This window comes from Squalius cephalus (genome assembly GCF_949319135.1).
Source record: "Squalius cephalus genome assembly, chromosome: 7".
NCBI classification, from domain to species: domain Eukaryota; kingdom Metazoa; phylum Chordata; class Actinopteri; order Cypriniformes; family Leuciscidae; genus Squalius; species Squalius cephalus.
Window position 1 is genome coordinate 1,412,758 of NC_137128.1, and position 10,786 is coordinate 1,423,543.

Below are 10,786 nucleotides of genomic sequence, written 5' to 3' on the forward strand. Positions count from 1 at the left end.
CGAGAGATAGCTTGTGAACATCTCATCAACAGGGGGTATCAACACGTATCCGTGCTCACACATCCCCTCAACATTTGCATAATTCGCATGCTGATGTCAATGGGTTTGCTCATGTTCCTGAGGTTTGCTTTCGGGGGCAAAGCATACCAATATCGAGTTCTTCCGTTCGGCCTTGCACTATCACCCTGCACTTTCACGAAATGCTTAGATACAGGTCTGGTGCCACTGCTTCTGCAGGGTATTCGCATCATGACTAGCTAAGTCGCATCAGTTGGCGGTTCGGCATCGAGATGTCATTCTCGCCCACATGAGAGAGTTGGGGTTATGGTTAAATGCCAAGAAGAGTGTGCTTTCTCCACTACAGAGGACCACTTTTCTGGGTGTGGTTTGGGATTCGTGGTTTGGGATGTTGGTGAGGGCATGCCTATCACCGGCACACATAGGGGTCTATCCTGTCAGCCGTGAAAAGAATAAAGCTAAGAAACCTTGGTTCCTGTCCCAGGGTCCCTTGTTAGGAGCTTCTTCTTGCAGGATGCTAACAACAGATGCCTCCCTCACGTGCTGGGGAGCGATCCTGGAAGGACGCTTGACTCAGGGTCTATGGGGGATCATCATCTCTCTTGGCACATCAATCGCCTAGAGATTCTTGCCCTAAAGAATTTCCTCCCAGACCTCAGGGGCCACCATGTGTTGGTCCGCACAGACAACACATCGGTGGTTGCATATATAAATCATCAGGGAGGCTTGCTCTCACGTCCGCTATACAGACTGGCACACCAAATCCTCCTATGGTCTCAGGGGAAGCTGCTTTCACTCAGAGCAGTTTACATTCCTGGGGTCCAGAATATAGGAGCAGACATCCTGTCGAGGCAGGGGCTGAGACCCGGGAAAAGGAGGCCTAACCCTGAGGTGGTGGAGCAGATATGGAGGGTGAATATGGATTCTTCCATGCTTTGGAAGGCTCAGGGGAGCTGTACGGTTATGTCCAGATAGAAATCTTTCATCTAATTTTCTGAGAGCGGTTTCCTCCTCATCACGCTTCCACGGCAGCTCGAGTCTGGCAGTGGCGTGTTCCGTAACCTCCAACAGCTCAACATACGTGGGGCAGGGAGGCAGAGAGGGCTCAGTCATCTCAAATTCTTCGCCCTCATCAGCCACTTTCTGCTCACCCTGGCTTGACGCCAGTAGAGCAATGGCTGCTGGATTGGAAGATGTAAGAGACAATCATCTTCTTCCTCCAGCAGCTCTCTTTCATCAGCCACTGAAGAGCATGAGAGATTTATACCTCTCTCAAACTCTTCAGTAAGCTCAACCTGAGACCCCCACAAGCTCAGTCTCCTCCCCTCCTCAGTGAGAGCAGGACCTGAGTTGTGAGGTATAGGTGCCTGTCCCTCTTCTCTCGAGAAGAGAGACAATCGAGAGCAGAGCTTAGACACGGATCCACATACGTCTTGAAACGCTTAAGTTCACAAGCCATTATAAATCACTTTCTTACCACTACGTACTTCAGACAAAGCAGTCCCTGAAGACGAAGAAGAAGATGACATGTTCTCTAGGCACCCTATTATCTTCCTCATGGAATGGAATGCATTGAATGCATCTTAGTAGTGACATAATAGGCTGTCGTCGGCCAATACAATTGTCACGTATCAACACGTGCTTCAGACACCGGTCACGCCAAGGCGTTCCCTGTAGCATTCTAGGATGCAGTGCGAGTTCCCATTCGAAAGGGAACTTTAACATCCAGTAGTATATACCAAGCCACACCAGATAATGCAAACTTGCGAAGAAAAGATGAATATCATACAACCATTCATGTCCTTAACCCCCTGAGGTCGGCTATCGCGCCGGCGCGATAGGCTCGTTTTTTTTCGTATGAGTGCAAAAAAAAAATTAAAAAAAAATATTAATTTTTATCTTATATGCTTGTGTTATACATCAATCGATCCTGTTTAGTGTGTATTTTTTTTGTGTATGCTCATAATAAAAACAAAGTGTTGTGCTTTTCGCCAAATAAAGAAAAATAAACATGATGCGAGTTCTGCCTACTCTCCGTCAGTGAAGTCAATTCTGAAACGCGTCCGAAAATGAACTGTAACTCAGCGAATACTCAGTCAAACAGGCATACAGTCACACAGGCATGAAGCTTGAATTATCTTCTTTCAAATGAAGTAATTTTTATAAAAAACAAATATTCACAGTTTATATAATATGTATGTAAAGAGAAAGATGTCAGTCGTTCTCATCTCAGCTAATTAAGTTTTAATGTGACTCCGCCTACGGAGACCGCGCTATTCAAACGCAAATGTGAGGCGATCCATACAAACCTGTGAAACGCCCACATCCGCTGGATAAGGCCGGTGAAACACTGGATGCGTGGCGTTAGCGTCTCAGCTGCGTGGCGTGTCCGTTTTTATTTCGGCTCCCATCCATGTTAACAGTTTAGAGTTTGCACACTGCCTGTGTGAGACGCGCGTCTCAGGCGCGGCACGAGCCGCGTGGAAAACTCGTGCATTCTAGAAATAGAACCAACGCCTATTTTTCACGCGACACGCAAGCGTCTTGGAAGCGTTTCCATGCAAAATTGAATAGGAAAATCTGTTTATTTGTCATTTTGACACGAATACATATTAATAAATGTCCTTTTGATGTTTAAAAGTGTCTAGGTTTTGACATAAATGCAAATATAAATGTAATTTTACAAAATATGATCGATTTTCAAATACTGCTGTATTGAATGAACAGCTTTTAGCAAACTCTATTGCTATACTGAGATGAGGAATATATACTGTATGTGTTTTGTCAAAAATAAAGTCATCAACTAACTAATGAATCCTTTACTTTGAAATACGTATGATAAAATGTATACTTTAGTTTTGAAAGACGTTGACTAGTTTTGAAAAGATTATAAAGTATGTATGTGCATGCATATATATATGTGTGTGTGTATATATGAAGAGTTCAGATGCAAAAGCCTCTAAATGCCATCTGAAATTTTCTCCTAGAATGATCATTTTTATGAAGCTTGTATATTTAAGTTAGCTATAGGTGACACGTCACCTGAATGAATGGCTCATTAAGTATGCAGGGACGTAGTCTCACCAGGTGTGAACTACTACATATGCATGATCGTTTACGCCCCATCCGCATATTGGCTTTCCAAACTAAAAGTGTTTCACAAAACTAAAATCAATGTATCGTTTTTTTGTGGATGATTAGGCAGGATGATTTTCATATCATTTTGAAGAAAAAACACTAGGCGATGAAATCCATTAGTCAAAAGTCTTATTGCCACATATTTAGTATGTGTTTTGTGGCCTTATTTCAGAAACTTTAGTTTTTAGTTTTTTCAATAACCACGCATAAACATTATTCTCTCAAAAATGCAGACATGTACATTCTTGTTGCTCACATATTATGGTAGTCCTGTTTGTGCTAAATAGTGTGTAATTTTTTTTTGCCATTAATATGTTTATAAGCAACTGAAAAAAGCACAAATGTCAGGGCATGTCAGAACATCTCAAGGACCCCAAAAACACCCCAGACCCCAGAGGGTTAATTGGCATGATAACTGATAACAGCTGTGTTATTTGCAGTTGGAAACGAGACTTCTGCGACCTGAGTGCTGACGTCACCTCGCTTTTGTTCACCAAAATCTGCTCCAAAATCAAACAATTAAATTCATGCTTACAAGTCCACTTAAGCATAAAACTCACCAGTTTCCTTTCAAGGGAACTCGCGCTGTATCGACTGACGCTAAGGGAATGCTTTGTGTGATGATGTCTTAAAGCACATGTAAAATCAATCCAATAGTGTGGCAGAACGTCAGAGGCGGGTGACGTCATGAACCAGGAAACTATAAAGCCTGCCCAAACAAAGCAGCACTAGCTTCTGTGTCTTCACAAGCGCTCTGTGTCAAACTGTTTTTGTCTATTTGGTGTTATATTGTCAAGCAATATATATATATATATATATATATATATATATATATATAATGGCAAGTAAGCAGCAGCAATTCAGAGTGTGTGTGCACCCCTGTCCACGCTATTTAACATTCTGTGTGTTGCATGTTTGGGTGAGGAGCATGCACAGTGAGCACTAGAGGGCGCTGGCTGTGAGCACTGTGATGTGACCATGTATGCCTACTCCTTATAGCCCTGCGGTGGCCGGGCAGAGTTTGGCTCCCCGATTTAGTGTCTCTCCTCGACGGGCCTCCTCTGGAGTTACCCGTCAGGAGGGACCTTCTGTCCAAAGTAGAGGGCTCAATCATTCACCCTCGTCCAGAACTGTGGAACCTGTGGGCTTGGCCTCTGAGGGGGCCCAGCTCATAGGGACAGGTCTCTCAACCGAGGTTGTGGAGACCATTCTACAATCCGGAGCTCCCAGGCTCCATTTGAGCCTTTGGAGGAGGTGCCAGCAATATTTTTTTACTTTAAAAGCTATGTTCCTGCACACCATCTCATCTCTTAAAAGAATAGGAGATCTACAGGCATTGCTGGTTGCAGCCTCGTGCTTAGAATTTGCACCTGGCATGGTTAAAGCATTCCTTCACCCTAGACCAGGCTATATTCCCAAGGTCCCCACTAATGTGGCTAGACCTATAGTGCTGCAGGACTTCTGTCCTCCTCCTTTTCAAGATTCGGACCAGGAAAAGAGCAATCTGCTGTCCACAGAGCTGATGGCATAAAGCTGAACAACTGTTTGTATGTTTTGGGCCCCCTAACAAAGGTCCCAGCATCTAAGCAGAGAATGAGCAAGTGGGTGGTTGAGGCTATCTCACTTGCTTATGAGTCGAAGGCTGTCCGGTCCCACTCTACTATGAGTATGGCAGCCTCTAACGTCAGGAGTGTCCATCCAGGACGTTTGTGATGCTGCAGGGTGGTCCTCACCGCATACATTCGTCAGGTTTTACTCTTTGGACTTGGACTCTACACCAGGGTCTTGGGTGCTTTCGTCCTAGTGCTGCTCTTATGATTTCACACAGGACAGACACTTCTCGCTATGGTGGCGTTGGTATAGACATTAGCGTCAATCGACGCAGCACGAGTTCCCTTGAAAGGGAACGCCTCAGTTACAACTGTAACCTCGGTTCCCTGAAGAGGACGCTGCGGACGCTGCGTCACCTGCCATATCCCCTACGTGCCTGTAAGCGACTTGCTCAGACCTTAAGCCTCTGGGGTCTAAGGTGTTTTTGGGGTCCTTGAGATGTTCTGACATGCCCTGACATTTGTGCTTTTTTCAGTTGCTTATAAACATATTAATGGCAAAGGTGTAATTACACTCTATTTAGCACAAACAGGGCTACCATAATATGTGAGCAACATTTATGTACATGTTTGTATTTTTGAGAGAATAATGTTTATGCATGGTTATTGAAAAAACTAAAAATTAAAGTTTCTGAAATAAGGGCACAAAACACATACTAAATATGTGAATATGGGTGTTGTCACCTAGAGTTTTTGCTTCAAAATGATCTGAAAGCCTGCCTAATCATTCCCATAAAACAATACATTGATTTAAACTTTGTAAGACATGTTTTGAATAAAGTGGTACTTTGTAAGACATGTTTTGAATCAACAGAGTATTTTGAGTTGCACTGATAAGAAAAGAAGCGAGCTGGTGCACCGCCGACCCCAGGGGGTTAAGAAGCTAGAGCTGCTTTGTTTGGGCAGGGTTTATAGTTTCCTGGTTGATGTCGTCACCCGCCTCTGACGTTCCGCCACACCATTGGACTTTTCATGTGCTTCAAGACATCATCACGCAAAGCGTTCCCTTAGCATCAATCGACACAGGTTCTCGTTCCCCCTTCAGGGAACCGAGGTTACAGTCGTAACCGAGGCGTTTTAAATAGTCACAGATATTGTGCAGATACTTTCAGTAGGAAACAGTTAACATTTGTGTTATATTAGAGGTGGTTTGTGACATGCATAATGAATTAATGCTGATGGGAAATGAGGAAATGTGCAATCATACTGAGTCTCTTACTAACAAGCTTTTGAAAATTGAGGAAAAAATCACTCACATTCACTCAATAGGGAAGTGTTTTCTAATGGAAGAAACCAAATCAATTACGATACTCAGCAGAAGTGCATCAAGTTAAATCCTTCATGACTGACACTTTAAAGAATGCATAAAAACTGTTATCATTTTCGCTATTATAATCTTTTAAATCATCATATGTGAAATATATGCCTCACATCACTTTTGTGTTCACTATCAACATGTGGATGAAAGTGTTCATTACTGTCATTATTTACCATTAAGCTAAGATGCTGTTTGATTGTTCTTCAAGTGCAAACAAGTGCAACTTACTGTGAAAAAGTCTAGTGTTCACCATATTTTTAACATGTTTTCACCAATATTAACACAACAATTTAACATTTGGAATGCACATTTTGTAATTAGTTGCTATAAGATTTTATTTTGCTCTTACTGCATAATCATATTTTGAAATATTTAAAGTTAGACAAAATCTTAGTATTATATCCCTGTATTTATCCCTGTCTTATTTTAAATGGTTTTATTTTGTGGAGTTTGGTTTGGTTTGGTTTGCTGAGTGCTGATGCGGTTGCATGTGCATTAACTGTTAATGATGTTTAATGCATCTTTGTTTGGTGTTTCTGGGGTTAATTCAGGCTATAAAAGAACACTGAGCAGCTCATAAACACCATCATCTCCTGATGAGCAGCATCTTCAGTCTTCAGTCTAATTCCCAGTAAGATCATGTCGTCTCATGTGGGAATTATTGTGTCATTGTGTTTCAGCCTTTATTCAAACGTTAGCACATGTTGTTCAGCTGGTTGACTCTCTAGTGTGCTTGATTATGTGTAGAAGAAATTAAAGAAATTAAGATGGAATTGTTTAAAGCAGGTTTGGAAGTTTTCTTTAAGGTCCTGTCGGAACCAGTTTCCATTTCAGGTTCTTGATATTCATTTGATGATGATGTGATCAGCTCATAAACTTCATCATCTGTCTTGTAGTTCGATGTTCATTATGATTCCAGGAAAGATCATGAGATCATCTTATCCGTGAGTTTATATAGTCAACTATCTCTGTATTTCAGCCTCTGGTCTCACTGTGATCATTTGCACTTAAACTAGTTTCCTTTAATTAACATTGAGTGTGATTTCAGTCAGTCAGCAACACAGATTTCCATTTCTTAAAGAAAACAGGCTTGCAGAGCAGCAGAAGAATCAATATTTTAGAGAGATCAACGTATCTGTGCTTATTCTACTGAGGATATGAATAAACGCTGAGTGAACATTAAAAATGAAAGCATCAGATATAAAGCGTTTTCAGATTACTTCAGTCGTCGTAGTTGAGCCGAACCGTTTGTGAAAGTTAGACTGGTTTTTCACTCAAACCACCATTGTTAGTTAATTGTGTCTTTAACCCCCTGAGGTCGGCTATCGCGCCGGCGCGATAGGCTCGTTTTTTTCCTTATCAGTGAAAACAAATAAATAAAATAAAATATTACTTTTTATCTTATATGCTTGTGTTATACATCAATCGATCCTGTTAAGTGTGTATTATTTTTGTGTATACTCACAATAAAAACAAAGTGTTGTGCTTTTCGCCAAATAAAGAAAAATAAACATGATGCGAGTTCTGCCTTCTCTCTGTCAGTGTCTGTCTCAAGTCAATTCTGAAACGCGTCCGAAAATGAACCATAACTCAGCGAATACTCAGTCAAACAGACATACAGACACACAGGCATGAAGCTTGAATTCTCTTCTTTTAAATGAAGTAATTTATATAAAAAACAAATATTCTCAGCTTGTGAAATCTGCATTAAAAGAGAGCGATTCCAGTCGAGCTAATTAGAGCTCATTCAGATGTAATGTGACCCCGCCCACGGAGAGCGCGCGCTATTCAAACGCAAATGTCTAAGGCAATCCACGCAAACTGTGAACGCCCACATCAGCTCGAGAAAACACATCAGATCATTGTACTTGTTTACACAGTCTCGCAGCGCTGTGAGGAATAATACTATAATGGAAAATTTACCTCAGAAGTACGATGAGCAACCGATCCGAGGCTATGGAATAATGTAGTAAGTTTTTTTTTCATTCTCAAGTGCGGCGCGTATCTGTGCATGAATGAATGAACGGCAGAGATGCCGCTGTTTACCACAACTGGCAAAAGACGGTTTAAATTTGAATCGTTTCTGTCTGTGAATGTTTCGCTTTGAGCAAACTGTATTGCTATAGGCTACTGAGTAAAAATCGAGTGAAATATGTTGAAATAAAATGTATTTGTATAAGCAACGTATTAAACTGCAAATTAACATTTATATTTCTTATAATAAAACGAAAGTTACTATGTTACAGACATATGAAAGACAACATTTCATTGATTAGTTTTGGATAGATTATACATTTTTACTGTAAAATATCTGCCACCTCAAATAAGCTTTTGTTTGCCAATTTTTGCTCATATGTTAAATATAGTATGTTTTGTCAAAAATAATCAAATAATATGTTATAGTGTTTATTCCAATGTAGCCTAGGCTATATTCAAGTAATGAATCCTTAACTTTGAAATATGTATGATAAAATGTATACTTTAGTTTTTACAAAGAAAGATTACACTTGAATTGTTGTTAGGGCCCGAGCACCAATGGTGAGAGGACCCTATTGTTTTTGCTCCGTTTATTAAGTTGGCTTGAGAGAGCCAACTTACTGATATTGTACTTAAACTTATTAAGTTGGCTTGAGAGAGCCAACTTACTGATATTGTACTTAAACTTATTATTATTAAGTTGGCTTGAGAGAGCCAACTTACTGAAATCCTATTTAAACTTATTATTAAGTTGGCTTGAGAGAGCCAACTTACTGAAATCCTATTTAAACTTATTATTAAGTTGGCTTGAGAGAGCCAACTTACTGATATTGTACTTAAACTTATTATTAAGTTGGCTTGAGAGAGCCAACATATTGAAATCCTATTTAAACTTATTATTATTATTATTATTATTAATATTATTATTATTCTTCTGTAAAAAAACTGTTGACTCAAACTCCTCCTAGAGCTTTAACTCTACATACTCCAAACTCGGCTCAGACACTCAAACTGATCTGAAGTTAGTTGCTATATCTTTTCAGACTGAACGGACTTACGGTTTTCCTAAAAATGACGATCAAAACTCGGAAAAACTCCCATTGACTTGCATTGGGGAGTTCTAAAAAATTCAAATTTAGATTCAAACTCACCAACCGACGAAAATTCAAATCAAAATACCTTGAAGACTAAACCAAACTGCCGTTCTATATACTATATTAGCCAATGAGACTCATTTAAACTAATGAACTCTAAACTCATACACTTATAAACTAATTAACTTATAAACTCATGAATTCATAGACTTATGAACTCTTAAACTCATAAATTAATAAACTCTGAACTCTTAAACTCATTTAAACTTATAAACTCTAAACTCATTTAAATTTATAAACTCAAAAACTCATACACTTATAAACTCATCAATTGATACACTTATAAACTCTAAACTCATAAACTCTTGAGTGTGCGTGTGTGTCTGAGTGAGTGTGTGAGCGAGTTAGTGTGTGTGTGTGTGTGTGTGCGTGTGTGTGCGTGTGTGCGCGTGTGTGTGTGTGTGTATCTAACTTATTTATCTATCTATCTGTCATGAACTTCAAACTACTGTAAACTACTTTAAACTTCAAACCACTTTAAACTTCTTACGTTTAAAGCTCCCAGCTCCCAAGCAACTCCATAGCAACCAAACTTGAGTACCCTAGCAACCGTTTTGCAAGACCTATATCTCTGTATCAGAACATCGTATAGAGATGAGGTTTGGCTCTTTTGACTCATGCTAGCAAACAGCACTTCCAACATGCTACACATGCTAGCAGTGAATAGCTACATGCTAATAGTAATGAGTTAAGTGCTATATCATGCCAAGATCATGCTAAGAACTCTATAAAGACTCCATAGTAACCATCTGTGACAACTACCAACCACGTAGTAACATCATAGCAACCACCCAGAATACCTTAGCAACACCATAGCAACCACCCAGGACACCCTAGCAACCGCCTAGCAACCACCCAGAATACCTTAGCAACTGCCTAGCAACACCATAGCAACCACCCAGAACACCCTAGCAACCGCCTAGCAACCACCTAGAATACTCTAGCAACCACCTAGCAACACCATAGCAACCACCCAGAACACCCTAGCAACTGCCTAGCAACCACCCACAACACCCTAGCAACCGCCTAGCAACCACCCAGAACACCCTAGCAACCACCTAGCAACACCCTAGCAACCACCCAGAACACCCTAGCAACCACCCAAAACACCCTAGCAACCAACCAGAATACCCTAGCAACCGCCTAGCAACCACCCAAAACACCCTAGCAACCACCTAGCAACCACCCAGAACACCCTTGCAACCGCCTAGCAACACCCTAGCAACCACCCAGAACACCCTAGCAACCGCCTAGCAACACCCTAGCAACCACCCAGAACACCCTAGCAACCGCCTAGCAACCACCCAAAATACCTTAGCAACCGCCTAGCAACCACCCAGAATACCCTAGCAACCGCCTAGCAACACCATAGCAACCACCCAGAACACCCTAGCAACCGCCTAGCAACCACCCAGAACACCCTAGCAACCGCCTAGCAACACCATAGCAACCACCCAGAACACCCTAGCAACCGCCTAGCAACCACCCAGAACACCTTAGCAACCACCCAAAACACCCTAGCAACCAACCAGAATACCCTAGCAACCGCCTAGCAACCACTCAAAACACCC